Below are 21,199 nucleotides of genomic sequence, written 5' to 3' on the forward strand. Positions count from 1 at the left end.
TTCTCTCTCTTTCTTTCTTTCTTTCTTTCTTTCTCTCTTTCTCTCTTTCTCTCTTTCTCTCTTTCTCTCTTTCTTTCTTTCTTTCTTTCTTTCTTTCTTTCTTTCTTTCTTTCTTTCTTTCTTTCTTTCTTTCTTTCTTTTTTCCTTTGTTTTTTGTTTTTTGGTTGGTTGGTTGGTTTTCCCTACCAGCCTGTAACAGTTCAAAATCAAGCCAGAATTTGCAAGCTTACTGAGCAGAGCAGGACGGAGCTAGTCCAGTCTAGGTTTGGACCAGAAACCCAGAGAAAGGTTTGCTTTCAGTACCCCAAGATGTTCAGACCTAAGGTTTCAAACTCTGCCTCTTCTCTAATGAGAAACAGTTTGTATCTCTCTTCACAGACAAAGGGAATATTGCCCAACTTGACCTCCCTCCAGATTTATGATTGGAAGAAGTATGATATTCAGGAAGCAAATTCTCCAGACTGAAACACTGCCAGAAAATTCCCCCACTGAGTGTAAAAAATGAGACACAAAATTGGATTTCAACCGATTTAAAGTTTTGGGAAAAAAATAGACTGTGGCCTAGAATATCAGTGCAGCATTATCCCCCTGATTCATTCTGGCAGCTTGATCAGGCTGCTCTCATTAGTTCCAGTGCAGCAATATAAAATCTGAAAATTCTCTCCAAGGCAAAAAAGAGGTCAATGGAGAAGAACCAGCTCCGTGTGTGTGTGAAACGTCCCGTTTATGCACTGACTGGTCTATAAAGCCATCACTGAATGGCAGATAGGTGCCACGACCCATTTCTTACTCCTGAGGTGCCCCTTCTTGAGACAGCAAAGATAAAGCTGGGGGTGAGGGCGATTTTGTTCAAGGATTGCCCATCCTATGGACAATGCAGATGCTGGCCATGGCTTTCCAGTGCTCTCTCATGCCATCTGCTTTTCTTCTGCTCTGGCTTGCCACCAGTTTCTCTTTCTTGTTGGGGAGCTACTGAAGCTCTCCAAACTGGGGTCCCTTCGGCAGCTCCACCCTTTGAGGAATGACCAAGGAAACCAGAAGGAAAACAGGCCTTTCCTCGTGGCCCATCTCCCTCTCTTTTTCCCTTAGGTCTGCAGCATGCCTGTGCATACTGTACACAACACCTGAGTGCATTTTAAATAGCCTGGAAGTGGGTCACTTCTGCAGAGCTCTGAAACTCTTCTTTTTGTACAGTGTCAGACGGAGGAAGCCACTGCTGCACTGTACTATGCCTGCACTGAATCAACACTGTTGTTCTCTCTGAGAGATTAAGCAGAGATTTATTTCTCCCCTTCAAGTTTTTTATGCTGCCACCAAGCCTGGTTTTCAGATTTGAGCTTGATTGGGCTTTGATGGATTTTCTGCACAGCATGGCCATCGAACACCTCCTGTGTGCTTCTGGAGTGACTTCACTGTGCTGAGCTACAAAGTGCTTAAATGGTAGCTGGTGCTGTTACCCACTTAGCTACTAAGGCCTGGTTCTAAAGCACATCACAAAATTCATCCACTGTAGCTCTCCCTGATAGCACAGTCTCCAGGAGCCAGTATCCATCATTTCAGCTCAGGTTAATCAACACTGGAAAATGTTATATCTTAGATAGGATATTTATCCATTTGTTACAGTGCTCATGCAGGGACTAGCCCACGCTGGCAGGCTGCCTACCAAGATTGCCTGCTTTGTACAAGAAGTAAATACAAAAGAAAAATTCAGTCCTTGGTGAAACTCTGCTCGAGGAGGAGCTTTGCAATCTTTTCTTTAGAGAAGTAGGAAAACAAAACAAAAAAACAACTTCAGCTGAGATGATGATACGATGGTAGGAGATAGACAGGAATTTGTATAATGTCCTGGGTGTCTGGATACAAATCAGGGCTCTAAACGATTATTTTGCCTGTTGACTGCTCTGCAACAGGTTCAACTCAGCCTGGCCACTATTAACAAGTTTGGGATGGGAGAACGGGGCTGGTCAGGAGGAAGCTGGCACTGAGGACTGTCCCCAAATGACAGGAGACACCCTCTGCACTAAGGGACAGCAGCAGCAGCAAGGGCTTCAGAGCTGGTGGGGCATGGAGTGCTGTGGCGCAGACCCGGGTGCTGAGCCAACCCAGGACTGCAATAACTAGGGCAGGGCAGGGCAGGGAGGAACGCTTTCCACATCACACCCTGTGAATCAAAGCGAATAGACCCCCAGACTATGACCTGCCTTTTGCAGATAACCTGTACATGACAACAAAACAGAGACGGATAGCAGCTTACAGCATTTCTCTCTAAAAGAAGAATCTAAACAGCCCCTATGAATATTTTTGATTATTTCAGGTCTTCCAGAGCTGTGAAGAAATTGAAATTTCCTGTTTAGTGTTTGCCCATTGCCTCTGCTATAGATACAAGCTTCACCAAGCACCCACACTAAATCTGCCAACACTTATTTTCCACCATCTGCATAGTAATTGCACTAGGAGCTGAGTTTAATATCCTTAAATTCCCATTCTGGCACGCTGAAAAGCCCCTGATGCAAAAGGTGTAAGGGGTTATTTAGCCTCAGATTATTCACCCAGCAGGGAGAAATCCAAATACCAGCTTTCCTCTCTCATCTTCCCTCACCTCAGTGGTTCCATCATTAAAACACTTCCTATCTCTTCGGCAGAGACAGCTTTCCTATCACTGGGTCCATCCGCCCCATTCTTCTCTGCTTAGTTCTCCTCCCAGCTGGATCCTTCTGTGATTATTGTGCGATGATCAGTAGGGGATGCTGTCCTTTCTCCTTCACTGTGCCACGGACTGCGTTTTTCTGACACGTTCTCATGCTGCTGGGTGCTCTTGGAGCTTCTCCATGTCAGGCTATCACAGAGCCTGGTCTGCAGGACGAGCTTCTCATTTGACTCCCTCAAAGGAGCCCAAAGGCCAGGTCTCGCCATGCCCCCAGTAACCTGCATGGAGTTGCAATTTTTGAGCTTGGACCTATGTCTATCTGTAATTAAAAAGTGGACTGTCTTCTGGTAGGAGCCTTCCCTCTGCTCCCACTCACTGAAAGCACCCCTGGAGGCTGTGGAATAGGTTGATTTACTGGCGGGTGGGTGGGGAGGTCATGGTGTGGACCCTTTGCTGGTGAAGACCCAGTTCCCTCATTTCTGTGGACTACCTAAAAAAATAAAGGTGTTACCAAGCCTTGTGTCACTTAAGACTAAATGCAAAACTCAACTCTTTGACATGGCATTCCTAAAATCTGTTGCCAATGGCTGCAGCCCCGAGGCACACCTCCATCTTTCCCAGAGCCCCCTTTTCATAAATTCCAGGTGCTTGGGATCACGTCTCCCATTCCCAAACTTTATCCAGGCATACCCACTCATTCACCTAGACATGCAAAGCCTCCAACAACGCCAAAAAAAGCTTCCAAGGTATGCTGAGAGAAAATCTTAGTGTATGAGATAATTACAATTCCAGGGGTGGTGATAAATCAGGTAGTTCATTCGGCCCCGCCACCTCAGTGCAATTCAAAATCTTGTTGACCTTTGCAGGGTGGGCCTGTGTCTGAGCATGCCGTGTGGTCCAGCTATTCTATAAATATTCTAAGCTATATAAAAATACCCTGTATGTGAATATTGCCCAGCCAGGTTTTGGCTCTTTTTGTATGCTACTGAGAAATGAGTAGAGAATACGTTTCCCCGGTGGAAATGGTGCAGCTCCTTTGTGTTGGGTCTTCCTTGTAGGTGCAGAGTGTGGTTTGAATGGGGGATGAGATTCACAAAAGGCTTCTGTCATGTTATGTAGGGGAGCAAACCCACTAGCAGAGTAAGCTGACTACGTTGTGTAGCCTGGCAGCCGGCGGGGGAACATCAGACCGCCCGCGAGTCCGCTCTGCGTGGGTGTCGTGCACAGCTCCCGCAGCAGGATGCTCGGGGAAGGGAAGCGCCACGTGAAATAGGGATGGATCTGCAGCACCGGCACAATCAGGGAGGAGAAAAGTGGCCTCAGACTGGAGAATAGATGGAAAGCTGCCCTGCTCCTTGTAGTAGAGGCCAACACGAGCCTTTTCAAAATGAATCTTTTCTCTAAAGTGCGAACATTTTTTTTTCTAAGCATGGTGAATTCATCTTCACTGCAGACACCAGACCTCACAGCACACGGGAACAAAGGAGCCTACACTGTATAGCACAGATGCTTTTTATGACTTTATTTTTATTATTATGCAATGCAACAAAAGCATTTAGTTAAAATAAAACAGTAGTTAGTGTTAAACTGAGCCATAAAAAAGCACTGTAGGGCTCATATTTTGTTTAAGATTTAATAAACGTGTTGGAAAGACAAAAGCTTTGGAGGATTTTCCATTAATACAAAATATTATTTATTCTTTGTCAAGGTAGAACTCTTCACTGAGTGTTTTAGAACACTTCATTACACATCAAAGAACAAAAACTCCCTAGATTTTCTGAAAGTTTAATAACTAGTGAAATCTTACCAAAAAAATAAAAATAAAAAATAAAAAGTTTCCCATTTTAAAAATTCTGTCTTAACTTTTAAAGTCAAGAATCATATATACACAAAAACTATGAAAGAAGATTCAGTTCTGGTTTGGAGAACCAGTTCCCAAAACCAATGAGGAGCAGACTCCAAAAGTGACATGAAGCAGAAACTGAAGCTTGTTTCTCAAGTACCTGAGCTGACATGAGTGCATAAATATTGAAATAGGGTGAAAAAAGTCAGTGTTTTAAAATAATTTTGGTTCCCTTAACATTGAAAATAATCTTTTATTTAAGCTACATATTTTTGTCTACCCATCAAGTTATTCAGTACTAACTGGCGATGAACAGTACACTTGTAGAAATGTTATAATTGTGAAATAAAAGGAGACCTTATTACTGTTAAGCCTAGCATACTGAAAGTTGATTGCAATTCCTAACCTGCCTAAAACAGACTTAACTTTCATATTCACAGAAACCCTGGGAGCCCACTTTTAAGATCTGGGTCAGAGAAGCCACGCCTTTATTTTTACATAAAATGTAAGATTTGCCAGGGACGTATGGGAAAGTACATCCAAAGGCAGAGACGAGCATTCAAGCTCTCATCTTCCCTAGTATGCTTCTGCCCTCTTCCATCAAGTTATGCAGGTACTTGGGTACACACATAACCCAGTGGCACAAATAAATGCTGCAGCACAAATTGGAAATGAGGTGCACCTGACTAATGCCTCTGCTGCTGCAGCTAGAAAGACCAAGAAACATGTTATTCAGTTTCCCTCTTTTTTTCTTCTGTATTCATGTTGCATAACGTGTAGTACTTTAATATCAAGACCAGAATTTTGTGTTATGCAAACTTATTGTGACTATCAAGTTCTCATTGAGCATTAGCAAGCTCTGAAAGATGCTATTAAATGTGTCACTTTAACTTCAAATTGAAACCTATGCATTTTTAATTAGTAAGTAGCTGTATATGAATGTAGCAGAGGCTGCCATTAACTATCTTATCAGGTTAGGGCATGGCAAGAGTTATTCCCCAGCACTGACTGTGAGGGCATATTCTCCTTTTCTAAACTTGGAAACCAGTGTACAGTCATGTGCATGACAACAGCCAGGCTGTGGTTCAAGAGCAGAGGGCACATTTAATTAGACCTTTCATTTCATCAGCTTCTCTGATCTCCACCTCCTCACTCCCATGGTTTTGCCCTTTTCTTTTCTAGTTCCCATCTGCATCTGGAATCAAAGGGTATTCGTAGGAGGGGTGGCGTAGGCAGGGTTTCAAGGGGACAGGAAGATGCTTCAGCTGGCTGATGCACAAGAACAAAGAAGCCAGTGGAAGGCTCCTGAAGGCTGCAGTGCATGGCCAGAACATGGTAAGGAGCTGGGAAAAGCACCTTCACAGTGCTTTCCATACTCTGGATCAGTCCCTCACCTACTATACATTGGAGCAGACTTTTCTGAGTTCAAGGAGATTATTTACTCTACGTGCAGGAAAGATTTGGTTTCTAATCTTCACATCCTCTGGAAAAACACCTTCCTTCCCATGGTAAATCGTCATATTTGGAGTTGGCTGTGACACATATGCTTTGCCCTTCCTTGACCCTGTAAAGAGGGGTGGAGTATTCAGGAGCCTTCTTTGGGGAAAATCTGAACCCCTTAAAATCCTTCTGGCTTTGGTCAAAAATAGCCAGTGGTACTAATGCCTTGGACACTATAACCAGCACTTGGACTTCCTCTGGTCTTTGAAGAGAAGCAAAGGGATGGTTACCTTTAAAAATGAGTCGTTGCTGGAAAGGTGGGATAAACAGATTACAGTGAGCTCTGGGTGTAATTTTAAATAATTGACAGAGCACTCAGAGCTCATATCAGGGTGCTTTTTCACTGTTCACACATCAAAAGGAAGTAAATACATTAAATAAATGTATCTGAAGAGTGATGTATATCAAGATGATAAATGGATACAATCTGATATGATGCAAATACAGATCAAGTAGAATGAGATGATTTTGCTTGTTGTGCCTCTGGGTACAAACAACAGCGGAAGGAGCCTGTGCCTGTTCCTTCCTGCTTTTTCTACTGGGCTTTGTTACCTATATCTCAAAGCCTGCTGCCTCTCAGACCTAGACAAGCACCCAAAATAAAGGGGGGATTTAGTTCAAGGACATGTGCGCTCATCTTAACCAGCTTCCCCAGAGCCGTTTGATGTATACCAGATAGAAAACTAGGAAAGGAGAAGATCCCTAGATCCTTAACTGAAAAGAAAAAGCATCATTAGCTCAAACTCTCTAAGCTCTTAAAGGTTACAGACCATTGAATTCAACTCTTGTACTTCTGTTGAGTGCAAGAATTTGTGCCTGTCCAGGCATCTGGTCTGGGAACTAAAGAGATCTTCTGATGAAGAAAGTACAGCTTCCCTTGGTAGTTTGTTACAGTGGTTAATTGTCCCCCATTATCAAAGTGTATGCCTAATTGCTCATTTGAATTTTTCTGGCTTCAGCTTGCAACCATTGAGTCTTGCTGAGCCTTTCTGCACTAGATTAAAGAGCTTTTTAACACTAGTTATTTTATGCTCGTAAAGGTATTTATACACTCAAGTTAAGTCACCTTTTGCTCTTCTGTTTGATGAACCAAACAGAGCTTCCTACACATTCCAATTAGAAGGTGTTTTCTCAAGGTATCAAGTCACTTCTGGATATCTTTTCCTGCACCCCCCAACTTTTCACCATCAGGTTGCCAATGCATGCCCTTAGGTCTACGCTGAATAAATTGAATTTCACCTATTATTACTTACTGGTTGGCTCTCTGACTTCAGAGGCACCTCTTTGCTTATACATTTAGTGCCTGTTCTAGACCATTTGTTATTGAATATACGTCCAGCAGGTGTTCACACTGAGCTATCTGTTGACTCTCACTCAGGGTCCCATTGCAGTCCCTGCTCTCCTGGAGAAGCTGCCCACGCTGCAGGTCAGGCTTGAAGTCTTCCTTCCAGGTGTGCCACCTGTCATAGGACTGTGTCGGAAGAGGATGATAAAAAGGAAAGAGAGAATCATGATAAAGACCATGGGTGGGGAGAAAATATGGTAAAAAAACCAAACATCAGAGCTGAGTGGAGATGAGTCACTGAGCAGATTAGGAACAGCTGGCTGAGCATTAGCCCTGTTTGGCTGGCTCTGGTGATGCAGTTTCTTCTCTGCCTTGGAGGAGCTTCACCAGCTCCACCTCAGCATGTTCAGAGGTATCTCATAAGGCTGATGAATGTCAGCCTCTGCAGCTCCAAGGAAGCCAGGCACTGCGTGGCTTTGTCAATCCTGAATGCAGAAATTCAGAACAAAGGACGTTAAAGGTGTTGAAAATACCGCACCCTGCTCTGAACTCCCAAAGGCTTAGAAGAATACGAATACGCTTGATGCACACATGCTCAAACCAACCTGCTGAATCACATGGCTGCTAAATCCATGCAGCTAATTAGCAGGCTGGCATATTTCTGATTGTGGGCCAGATAACTGTAGGAGAGAAGAGATGCATGCTCATCGTATGGGTATTTATATGTGTCTGCAGAAACGCTCAAAAGGGTTAAGGAAATAACGGCGTTTTTCACACCCTCCTGCTTCAAATTTCACTTGTCAAACCAAGAAACCACTTTGGATTTGCTCTGATATCCGTTTAATTTCTGGTTAATTTTCTCTGACACATGCAGCCCGCTGGTGCCAATTATGTAGGTTATATTTCTGCCAACTTTACTGTGATATTGCTTTTAATAATTTATATGAACATGCTTCATATGCTTATGTGCTGCTCCGTGTGTGTGTATGTGTTCGTGTGTGTGCGTGTGTTGTCTCTTCCCATTTTTGAAGCCATTTAAGCAAAGAAATCTTATGTGAGACACTCTGGTTGAGGGTTGAAGTTATCTCTAAGTCTAGTGCAGACTGGGAAATCTAAACACCCTTGCTGAAACCTGTGAGAAGTTTTAAAGGAGTCTTTTCTCAAGCAGGATGAGTGCGAATTTAAGGCAGTCTCATTTGGTCCCACTTTTTTAAGCATTCTGATCTTATGAATGTCAGCAAAGCCCAAACTGTTATTCTGCTGAATTTTCAAAATGTACCTGGGCACTCCAGCATAGGCACAACCTCCTGCTGTAATCTAACTTGTCACCAATTTCACCAGCTGGCAAACCCAGCAACAGTGGTACTGTCTACTTTACAGACAATGAGCATCTTAATAGGCAACAATTAAATATTCATTTAGGAAGTGATGGAATCAAGTCACAGGGGATTCAGCCCTTCTAAAAAGTGCTATTCCACCAATAATAGTCTTACTCAGGCAAAAAGGTTTTGTCTCCAAATTAAGTCTCTAACCCTGACGGCCTCAACAGCGAGTGGAATTAGGATAAGGAATTTATAGCTCTACACTTCTCTCTCCATCCACTTCACTGTCTAGGGTCATTCACAGTATGAGATGGTAACAAGAAGGCCAGTCTCTCTGTCCACCTAGACAGCAAAACTACTTGCTTCCAAAGAGGGGAAGAAGAAGACAGTTCAAAAAAAATAAAAAATAAAAAAATACAGAAGTAAAAGGGCATTTGGGGAGCAAGGAGGGGCATACACATACATTAAATTTCCTTTATTCCAGCTATAATAATAAAATTCCCAATACACTGCTTCTTCATCTCCAGTTCATCGAATTCTTCTCTGATGGGCAGTAAGTTGCAAAAGATCTCTTTCATGGCAAGAGGAGAGTGAGAAAGAGCTTCTTTGTCTTCAGAAAGAAACCATTTCTGCTTTTGAACTACTTCCTTCAACACTGATAAAAAAGGCCTTTCATCCTTCTCTAAGAGCATCCATTTTAAGCTGGACTCAGTCAGCTTTTCAAAGTTAACACAACTCAATCAAAACTGAGTTAGCCTTGGAAACTGCACATTAACTAGAATTGGATGTTAGATTAAGGAACAGGGGAAAAGAACAATGGGAAAAGTTCTCTGACTTTAAATATCCCCTGGAGGAAACATTCAGGCACTACCTCATCTTTTCTGCAACTCAAATGAGAGGGAAAGACAGCCTAATGTAGCTAATATTTAGACATTAACTGGGAGGGATATGCCAACCCGTATTCAGCAGCTCTTCTACAAGAAGTCTTTGTGGGAGAACAGCTAACGCTGAAAGCTGCTGGAGGTAACTAACAGTGGGGTAATTCTGCTTATCCCACATCTGTGTGGTAAAAGCACATGTTTCCCTCATGGCACTTGTACCCGCCACCCTGACTAAAGGTATCGTGGCACAAACACATCAGCTAAAGTACTGAGAAATTATTTTGGCTATCGCATCTGAGCAGGTTTTGGCTCGTCACCTTGGCTTGGTGCAGATTAGCATTCATGGATGCTAACAAGGATGATTTGGGGAGAAGCAGCCCAATGTGTGAAAAACAACCAATCCTTATCGGAGACTGAGTTATTTCCATATAGATCACCAAATAGTAAATAATTTTTGGATGCTTCCAGCTTGGCCATAAAGGGCCTTATTTTTTTCACAGATAACATTTTAAAACAATTCAACTCCAATGAATTCTGTAAGGTCATAAAGGGAGGAAAATGGAGATTGTGATTTCTTTCTGCTGTTATTACTTATATTCTGAAACCGGTGTCCTGAAACATCGCATCCCACTGTGTTGTGCCACTAGCAACATTTATCCTGGCCACTACCTCTTCTTTAAAGAATTTTATTGCAGAGAGTAGAGAAATGCTGTAGTCAGAAAAGAGACACTGATTTGCAGAAACACAAGTAGCTGCAGTCTGGTGTTGCGGTATCAAATTATGAGTATAATAGCATGGGTATTTCAACTCATAAAGCAATTTCTTGATGGTCCTCCAGAGAGTCTGTAGCAAAATTAAGCCCTATAGGTTCTCCTAGAGGTGCTGGTAATATTGTTGCTGCAGGAGTCCATGTATTTCAGACCTCAGTGACTCTTCTCAGCCCTATTGCCTCTGATGTGTTTCTTAAGACAAATATTACACAGAAGGAGCTAAGCCAATTTCCTGTGCTTTAGAGGCAATTTACTAGACCTTTCTTTAAGAACACTTAGCACATTTTTAGTGATAATCTCTTCAGTGCCAAAGCTACAATTTTATTGAATATTCCACTCTAAGTTGTATGCATTTATGAGGGTGGAAATAATCATGTAATTAGGTTACCACCTAAATTACTGTGTGTTTTCCTTATTTATGTGGTCCATTCCCCCACTAGAAAATGGTTCTCAAATCACAGTCTACAAAGAAAACCTGAAACTGCAACTTCTACGCTATAAGGTCTAAAATGCTTTATTCTAGAAACGCGTTCATGCATTTCAACCGGTCCTATGGCACCCTTGCCAGAAGGGGACAAGCTGACAGCTGGCATATGCAGAGGCTCCTTCCTCAATTTCCACTGGCCTTGCTTTACTTGGGAGGATTGTCCCAGCAGCCAAAACGTGGACAGAGAAGGGGAGAGAAATCCTGTTCTACCTAGAAGGGCTCTAGTGGCATCTCTGTTTCATTGCTGAGAGTTGAAAGGAAAAAAAAATAATATATATATACATGTAACTGTTATGTCTACACTGAAACCGTAAGGGCCGGAGGAGCATGTCCCAGGCTAGGGAGGCTCCGTATGGAAATCAGGCATTTCTTTTCCATTCTCCTGGCTCCTTTTCCTTCCAGGAGCAGAGCTCGGCCAGCTCGGTGCCTGCAGCTGCCAGTCCAGCTGCCTGACTGCCCACGAGTGATGTACTGGTGGCGACTGCCATCTTGTGGGCAATCAGACCACAAGGCTTGAACATCCAACCCGAGCAGCCCTAGAAGCAGAAACCGCTCAGGGCGAGGAATATTTTCAGCACTGGAGCTGCTGCTTGGCCTGCTTAAAGCTGCTCATCGCTTTCTGTCTGGACAGTGCAGACCGAAAGGAGGCTTTACAAGACAGCTGAAAAAAAAAATAAAATAAAAGTGTAAAGATAGGAAGCACGGAGAAGCCAACCCATGCTGTGGTCATCACTTCACACCTCAGCACAGTGTGGACAGTGTGACCTGCTGCGACTCCAGGCTGCCAGGACTCCCTACCCAAGCACCCGCTGTGCCCTGCAAACCTAAGATCAAGTAAGGAGGAAAAAAAAGTCAGTAAGACACCTCTGCTGCAATCCAGCCCAAGAAGTACTGCTTGCCAAATTTCCCACCTTAGATGTTGACTCGGTGCATCTTTCTCCTACTTCGTTAGCTAGCCAGAATGCAGTGTTCATAGAAGGCACTTCGGGCTTAGGCAGAGTGCCTTGGTTCCTTTTTGCTACTGACTGCAACTGCCTAAGTGTTGCTGCTTGCATTTGTAGTAGGCAGTAGACTCTCTCTCTCTACAGTGTCCGAGAAATTCTGCAGTAATTTCCCCATGTAAGACAGGTCAGCATAAATATGCATTGCTGAGTAAATCACAGCAGAGAAAGGTTAAGTGATATGACCAAAGTCATGAAATGAGCCACTGGAACAACTGACCCAAAGAACCCCACTGTCACAATCACGTAATACATTCCCACCGTCTCTCTATAACATCCCAAGCAAATTCTGCCATTGGGGCTATCAGAGCAACCTCATTGAAAGCAATGAGGCTGCGCGGATGTAAATGGGGACAGAATTTGGCCAGCTCACATTCTATAGCATTTATAGATCTCTTTCCATAGGCTGTTCTGCTGCAATTACCCTTCAGTGCTAAGCCAAATGCACATATGATGAAAGCCTCCCTGGGTAACATCTGTAAACAAGAGAGAAAGGGATCAACTTTGACACATTTTAAATACAGGCATCCAAGTCTTCTTCCAGCAAGGTTTGTACCAGGGGACCAGAGGACTTTGCTTTCTTTGAGGCTCTTCCCTACTTTGGTTTCAATGAGCTGAGGCACTGTTTCCTTTGTACATTTTGACACGCGTTTTCTTGGCTAGCCCCCTCCATCCGATCCCAGTCTACCTTGAGTGCTACCCAACAGCCCCAGGAGACAATGGAGGCAGCTTGCAAGCCTGCCTCACTTTTTATTCAAACCATTTTAATTCCACCTTCCTCTCTTCCTTTCGGAAGGCATTAGTCTCACTCCACTGCTTCTTTGGGGTACTTATTGTTTTCTCTAAAAGGTTGCTGTGCTGACCAGCCCACTATGCCCTTTCTATAGGGGCATCGACGCTTCCTCGGCAGACAGAGGTTCATTTGAATCATTCTTCTGTACACACCAGCTGTAAGACAGCTTGCTGTTATGCGTGGGGAAAATAGGACGTTGTAAAATGGTGAAAGCATTTGAAAAAAGAGCCAGAGAACCCCATTTTCCCTGCAGCTTCTCCCTGGTAGGGAAAGAGAGCCAGAGAACGTGCAAAATGTAATGGAGAAATAAAATGCTTTCTAATGCATGACTGGAATAAAGAAGCATGACACAGTTAGCTTGGCATTGCATTCTGATCAGTCAGATGGCAAAGACATCATGCTTCACTTAGCCCCAGTGCACCCGCTGTGTGACAAGCACGAGGAGACATGTGGAAGGGAGAGGAAGACGAGGCAGCTTCTGGTCCAAAAGACGTCTCCGGACCTTGCTGCACTCACAAGAGAGGTCCTGAATAGAAACCCAGATGAGCTTGAGGACTATTCATACGATCTTAATGTACCATGACTGCTGCCTACCAGCTCCATATAAGTTGGATTAATAAACTGCCTTTCGTTTGTGACACCTCGGCATGAATTTTGCATTAGGCTCAATTCAGTAAAGTTCACAACTGACACGCTTCCCTTTATGACAATCCTTTTCAATTGTTTTTTGCACCGGGATGTCATAAAGATGTTTGAGCTGCTTCTGGCAGGGAACTGTCTTTTATCTTGAAAAAAGAGCTTTTATAACCCTCTCATGCCTATAGCACTCTTGAACTAAGTTGGAAGGCAAAGCCCCTGGTCCGTTTTTACCATGAACAAGACAGGCATTTTTTAGTGTTGGTGAAAGCAGAGGGGTGCTTGCTTCAATGCTGGGCTTGTCACCATAGAAAATTTCAATGCAGAGGGGGTGAGGCTGATTAAAACACGAGTAGGACATGATATGATAAGATCAGCAGAACCTTTTGGAGTTAGTAATGCTATACGAGTGGATCGTGTCCACCAGTTAGAGATTACATGGCACTCGCTAAATTTATCAGACCATGAATCTGCTCTTTCTTAATTGATAAGCAGGTGGCATGGCTGATCTGCATTCAGATTCCACAAGTAGGGATAAAAATGGATGGATGGATGGATGGATGGATGGATGGATGGATGATCTGATTACAAGATGTGTTTCTCTCTTAATGACACAAACTAATTAGATACCACTTTTCCCAGTAGCAGCTATGCAGGTTAGGAATCTTTTGAGGGATGAATCTCTATTGGTACCAGGTGAAAATGAAGGGTATAGGTTTGGGGTACTGTTTATAGATTGGTTTTAGAATTTTGACTCCAGCCCAACTAAATAACAGAAATCAAAGCCGAATGGATGATTTACATTCCTGGCCTAAAATGCTGGCTGAGAGCTATCACTTAGATCTCAGACCTGCAAAACTTTACAGAACTCAGCTAGAGTCAGTTCCTGAGTGGGGTCATCCATGAAATGGGAAAAATACTATTGCAATACTCTGTTCTCTTACCCTTTGTCTTTTAAGGCCTCTTTAAACAATATGTCCACCATTTACTCCAGGCTGCATGAAAGAGAATTTGGTGGCATGCTACAGTCCCAAGTGAAGTCTAGCTCCATTATGTCCTTGAGCATAAGCTGGGGGCAGATTTAAGACCTGCTGTGTGGAAGGGAAACGCTTACCAGAGGACATGTTCAAAGTGGCCGTACAGATTCCTTTCCTTCCTCCATGAAATTCTCAAAGCAGATGGAAATAACGGCCTCAAAATTATCTAATCACCTGCTGACCCTGAAACATCTCATCTTAGATATATCAAAGACAACTTAGAAAGAGTAGGCAGGTCTCATCCACGAGTACTTTGGATAACTGCTCTTGGATGCCTATGTTTCATAGCTTCAGCTTGACAAAGCACAGGTTGGCTCTGTACCTTATCCCCAATAAGCCATCAAACCCGCCTATTAACTGAACACTGGCCTGGAAAAGTGTTTCTTCAGATATATAAAATGTGTTGCAATTATTTTTATTCTTGTGCTGACAATGCAAGGTGTCTTGGTTAGTGCTGCATTCGGAGTAGCAGGAGAAGCAGCACATCTGAAAATGGCTCACATCGGCTCTTTGCGTAGCCAAGACAGGACATCAGGGATATCTGTACAGATTAGTCTGACTATGCCCCCTTGCAAAGGGTCAAATCTCCCCTTTCTCACCAGGGACAGAGCTCCAGTTTCTGCCTTATCAGGCATTCAACCGTAATTTTACATATTCACGATTTTACATATTCAGTGTTAATGCTCTCTTGTTCAGGTTGCAAGCAGGGAGCCCTTTGAGGGGAAGACAAGATTATTTGGTCTATTGATGAACTGGGGCTTCTCGCAGGGCTCAGGGGAGTGGGTTGGTGCAGTCAGGAGTCACCAGTCATAGAAAGGAAAAGGACAGATGAACCCAGGAGGCGTTTCTAGGCTTTGGTAATTTTACAATAATCTGATCCTGCAAACCCTTGTCCCTTCAAATCAGCCACAAGCCTTTCCATTACGAGCAGCTCCTTCCTTCCCTCCCCTGGAAACACCATCCTATGTTTGATGTGCTGTTTCCATAACAACTTTTAATTAATGTAAACCCCCTGCCCCTGCCCAGAGCAGGTAGTATTTGCTGCTAGCATTTAACACGAAATAAAAGCAAAGAGTTCAGGCAGCAAAAGGCCTTGCTCCGATCTCAAGTGTGTTTATAACAGCGGCACGGTGCCTCTGCACCGAGGATGGGAAGAGATGCTAAGAGATGCTCTGGCTTTTAATTACATGAGATGTACATAGTGAGTAATTAATATGGAGCGGAGTCCAGAGAAGCCCGAGCTTCCAGCCCTCTGATCATCAGCTCAGCGCTGGCTCCTGGGATCACGCGTATGGGATGCAGCAGCCCCGTGCGCACTGCAGCATCCTCTGAACGCGCAGCCGTTCGGGGACGAGGATATGGGCTTGCTATCTGCCTTCCTTCACACCTGGGGGATGAGGCCCCACATATGTCTGATTAACACCCCACCCACCCACGCAAGCCCCTCTCTCCCCTCCCTGCCTGGCTGCACTCCCCCTTGGGAGCCATTTTAGGATGCACGCAGGCTGCAATTACAGCGAGGCATTAGAAACAAACAGTTCTTATCATTTATATGAATTGCAGATGGGGGGAAACTTTTCCGCTGATAATTCTGAGCTGCAAATGGATCAGGTGTCTGATGCTGTGGTTTCTAAAGATAACATAGCTTCTATATTCTTGCTTTTTGTGGCAGAGCACTTTCCCTGCTCAGTGCTTCCAGGGCATTAAGAACAGGTGAGAAGATATGTAGGCAAAGAGGAGAAGGCACGGTGCTCCCTCTGAGCTCCCAGACTTCTCTTCTAATTTCTTTGGTTTGTCTAATTTACCGTGAAAGCATCTAAGAAGCCAGCTACAATAAGGGCCCCTTGAGCAAGGGCTGTCGGTACATAACATCCCACATAGCCCCGGGCATCACACAGAGTCTGGGGGTAAACCACTCTGATGACAGGATACTATCCAGGTAGAAAAAACTCAACAAGGTCTCCTCTTCTCCTCTATTTTAATGATCTAGCCTTTCACCTTTTAGTTCAAGCAAAACTTCTGTAGGTGGCAGCATGATTCCCTGAGCTTGCAAAGGCAGTGGATCTGGTTCTTAATTTGGTGGCCCAGGCAAGACAGATGCTGTCAAAATTAAACAGGAGGCAAGGAGTGGTGTTGGCAATGGCTAGCTACAAGTGGAAAGTTGTATGACTTTCAGGTGTCCCTTCTCTCCTAGGGGACCCTCCTCTGGGCATTTCAGGGATGAATGCCTTCTTTCGTGGAGATGGAGAAGAGGGACCCTCACCACAATAACTATGGCTTTCCCAGGGACTGGAGTAACTGGGGAGAGGGAGAATGAACAGTTCTACCACGATTCTTTTCCTCTTTAGTTTTCCCTTGGAAAAACAGAGTATGGAGAAAGTAGGAGGGAGACAGCAAAACCTAACTGAAGTGACAAACTCTGGAAATTCATTCCTAGAAGGAAGGAGGAACAGGCAGCTACTCTACCTGATACTGCTGAAAGAAGGTGATGCTCAGATACTGCTCTAAAGGCTGCCTCAGCTGGTGCCTCTGAAAACCCAGTAAAAACAGAGAACATCTGTTCTCTGTTCTCTCATCTCCCCTATGAACATGGCTTTCATTAACATCTCACGGGTTTTCTGGTCTCTTTTGGTAAGACGATGAGCCGGAGGCTGCAGGAAATATCTATTACGATTTACCTCAACTCTTGGAGAACCAGGTTTCCATCTCCCTCTCCCTGGGCTGTGAAAGGGATGTGCTCTGGGGTGTCAGCAGCTGCATTTCATCCTGGGCTTAAAAATTAACTTCTTTATCTGAAGAAAAAAAAAAAAAGTTATCCCAGAGGTTCTCGTTTAATCTACTTGTTCTGACATGTCAGTTACCTGGTATCTGAGCAGTTTCCTTTCCTGAAACTTAATCCTTGTATCAGTAAAAAGGAAGCAATTCATCTAGTGAGAATTTTACAGTGAACATTTTTTTGGATAGAAAATGGGTTTTCAGTGAAAAAATAAAAAATAAAATTCATATAACAATTTTTGTTAGAAAGCTTCTATTTAAAAAAATAAAAAAGGAGTAATTTAAGCTACAGAAAATTTCAAATAATGGAATTTAGAGTCAGTAGCTGAAAACAGAGTTTCTGGTTGTCACTGAAATTCAGCATAAAGTAGAAGGAAGATGTGAATACTGTACTTCATTTTCTTCACAATTTTCCCTGGTGTGGAGAAGACAGAGGAAGGAGGAAAAAAAAAAAGGGGGAACTTTCTCACTCAAACGTAACAATATCTGCTCTCCCGGGGCCCTGGCAATGGTCTGTTTGCTAATCCCCTTGTGAAAAGCGACTTTGAAAGCACTTTGAAATCCTTCTATGGGACACAGCAAAAATAACAGAGACCCCAGGGGCTCATTTCTTTAGCTGAAACAACACTCTCAATCTCTATTACTTCAGCTTTATGAAACCATTATTATTTACTAGTACATATCATTATTGATTTGGACATGACCAGATATCTAAATTAATGCAGGCGGGCAGGACTGATATGTGGCTGGCAGCTCCCTTTAAGTTTACAGTAAGCACTCCCCAAATCAGTCTAATTAACAGTGACACCAGCGAGCACCTGGACCCTGCGGAGGGTTTGGCAGAGATAAGCTGAAAGCTTTACTCCTCAGCAGAAATATTCAAGGATGTGTCTGTGCTTACTGATGGGACACCAGGCCTGGAGGAAAATAATTAAAGGAAATCAGTGGGAACAGACCTGTATATTTTCAAATACCTACCAAATATTGCAGCTTTCAGCTAGAAGAGCTTAGGAACCAGAGAGCAGTCTGACTACGTAAAAAGAAGAAATATCATACAAATTATTTGAATATATAATAGTGTACTGCATAGGAAGGTGGAGGAATCTCCACCTGGGGGTTATTCAGAGCTTCAGACAAGTCCCCGCCTGAGCACCCAGGTCCAGCTGGGGCTGTGCTGAGCGGGGTGCTGGACCCAATGACCGCCTGTGGTCTGTGCCAGCCCAAATTATGATGTGACTCTACAACTGCATGTTATTTTTATGTTCTGGTTCAAGAACAGGACAAATACTGCACAGGGTAAATAAGGATAAATAAATTTTTAAAAAGTATTCAAAGCTTCACTCCTTCTGTATTGCTTGCTAACACGAGCAGCATTTTAAGTGGCAACAGCTACCAGGCTGCTAAGAATTTTATGATCCTTTTATTTTTTTTTCTTCATTTTTTGGTGCTTCTTTACACAGCCTTGCAGTGACTAGCAGGTTGACTTCAGCAGGTGCTAATACAGCTATTCCAGTGCAGAAGCCGAAATTCAAAGGGCACTATTCGTGGCTGATTACTCAGAGGGGAGGAGTAAAAAGCCTCTTAGGAAAGAAACAGAGCTCAATTATTTGGTTGCAGCATCTGGGAGCATATTTTGTAATGAGGCCTTAAACCTTTGTCAGATTTGTTCCTTGGTTCTGAAGCAGAAATGGAACCACAGCGGAGAAGACCCAGGCCTGAAGGGAGGGAGTGGGGCACAGACACGATTGTCTCATTAGGAAGGGGAATATCTCGTCAAGAGTAACGCTTTTCTCTTTAGCAGAGGGAACTCACAGCAGGCAATAAATATATTTTTCCTCTGTCACATACTCAAATCGCTGCAAACACCATTTTGTTCAGAGCTGGGTATGGATTTTGCATGAGGCACTGAGAGACTCTGCAAGAGACTGAGCTGGCCTAAGCAGATCTGTCTGTGTGTGTCAAAAGAGCAAATGCATGGCACCGGCGTGGCGACGTCTCCCTTCTGCGGGCTCCTTCTCTTCCGTCCTTTCTCTGAGCAGCAGCAACAACAGAAACTGAGTGGGCAATATTCTGAGTCTTCTAATGCATGCAGGGTTTCAGCCCACACATCTGGAAAAAAACGTCGTCTGGCCTTGGATGGGAAATGCTACTGGGAAGGGAGTAACCGGGGGACAGCGGGAAGATGGTTAGTTTGATTTGGGATCGTTGCCTTTGACACCGTTCACAAGTGGTTGAAACAGTTTAATTGAGTTTGGATGTTGTTGTTGTTGTTATTTAAAATATGCATTTTAATGTAAATATATTTTTATTGTGGTTTTATTTTGCAAAAATAGAAATGGAGGCTGAGTTCACCTGGGAGCATGCTTGGGTGGTTTGTGAAACGTTCACCACTAGAGGACTCCACAGCAAAAGTGAATAGTTTCATTCCCCCGGCCCCCTATTTTTTTTTTTTTTTTTTTAAAATGTGTCCTGTCTTAATTCTTCCTCGAGAGAAAGCAAGCCAGCTCCAGAAGCCCCAGGTGCTGAGCCTTGGCCAGCTTTTGTACCGAGTTCCCAGCCAAGGCCAGATGGCAGTCATTGCACTTGCCCTGCTCAACATGGGGAAGAAATGACCCCGCTTCCAAGGCAACAACTCACACACGGGCAAGGAGGATGCTGAGGAACTCTGGGGCTCACCTCTACATTCCCTGCACTTGCCCCTGCACGGTTGGGTTGGGGAGAGGGTTGGGGCTGACGGAGAAGGACAGCGCAAGGACAAAGCCTTCAAATCCTAGGACGTAATAGGAGCAGGGGAGCAGCGCTGGGGCTGATTCACGGCCAGGCAGCGTATCCTACCTCTCCTGTTAGCACGATGCTGTCGGGACGCCTGCCCAGTCGGAGCCGCTCGCTGCTTCTGCCGGGGTCCCTTGGCTGCCTTTGGTTCTCCCCAGCCAAAGAGGGCAGCCAAGGAGGCCCGCTGTGCTCCCCCTTCACACTTCTCTGCCGCTCTCACACTGAAGAGAAGGCAGAAAACTGGCCATCAATGGAGACATTAGGTTCTTGGGAATGCTTTTTGATTTTTTTCCCCCCCTCTGGAACCACTCAGAAGGAAGTCTGGGTCTAAAGGCAGACGCTAAATCTTCAGGCTGCCAGCCAAAGCCTGTGTCTGCTCTCAGGCTGTGAGCGCTGGAAAGCTTCACACTGGGTCAGCGACAGCCCTGCTCCGAGCCCCATGTGCTGATACATGGGGATGAGCTGGGACCGGCTCTCCAGCTGTCCTTGGAAAGCTGAGACCTCGTGGGCTTTGCCATTTGCCATGCCCTTGAGCTTCAGTGCTCACGAGTGAGCTAATTGCAAGGCTTCCACTGGCAGGCTGTCCTCAACTGGCACAACCTCATGGCATGAGGACATCTTTCCTTCAAACAGGTCTTCCAGTCCTACCAGTGCGAGGGCAACGAACGTGTTGCCTCAGTGCCAAGAAAACTCTTTGCTTTCTGCAGCCCTAAGCCACTTGTTCCAAAAATGCCTTTGATCTCCGGTGATTTTCTGGCAGCGTCTGGGAAGTATTGTTTGAAACCAGCAACGATCGCTGTTTCTAACATCTTTTTGGTGTAAGAGGCCTGGGTGTTGATTTATCCAGGCAGCCATGCTTGGGCATATATCCAGTGCTACTGGAAGTAGGGCGCGCAGTCAGCAACGGGGGGTCCCTATGAGCAGTGGAGCAGTGCCCAGAGGTGCACGGAGCCCTAAGCACCCGAAGGTGCACAGAGCAGCCCCAGGCACCACGCTGGCACATGCTGCCATCGCTGGCAGCATGGACCCCAGCTAGGAGAGAAAGTGGCTATTAAAACAAGAGGGGGCTGAACGCAAAGCCTCAGCACAATGGGGATCCCTGCGGTGCAGGCCAATTTGGCAGCTGGGGCTCTTGGTAACAAGCTCCGTGGCCTTGTTTTGCAAACAGCTCTGTTGGCTCCACATAAAGGTGGCAGTTTGGTGCCTCGACCAGCAGCAGGGAGCACGAGAGAGCCCGAGCAGCCAAATGCTCCTTACCCAAGCATTTGCCCGAGCACTGATCTGGGGATGCATTAATTTGAGGGACCTGACCTGGCACCTGGTGACTGCCCGCAGCAGGCACTGAAATAAGGAGACACGGAGCCTTCCTGCACCCCCGGGCCAAGCCTGCAGGCCTGGGGGCAGAGGGAGGAACAGATTCTGTGCTCTGCTTTAAACTACCCTCATGCAC

The 21,199-nt window shown here is 44.6% G+C and overlaps 1 long non-coding RNA gene across 1 annotated transcript; it reads right to left on the reverse strand.

The window, feature by feature from the left end:
• Positions 1–5,641: 5,641 nt before the first annotated feature.
• Positions 5,642–17,320, reverse strand: LOC308200780. Its single transcript, XR_013955806.1, has 2 exons — positions 16,881–17,320; positions 5,642–7,461 (listed from the first exon to the last, which is right to left on the reverse strand). It is a non-coding gene; the product is annotated as an uncharacterized lncRNA (long non-coding RNA).
• Positions 17,321–21,199: the final 3,879 nt, after the last annotated feature.

This window comes from Anser brachyrhynchus, assembly GCF_964034855.1.
Source record: "Anser brachyrhynchus genome assembly, chromosome: 11".
In the NCBI taxonomy this organism is placed as follows: Eukaryota; Metazoa; Chordata; class Aves; order Anseriformes; family Anatidae; genus Anser; species Anser brachyrhynchus.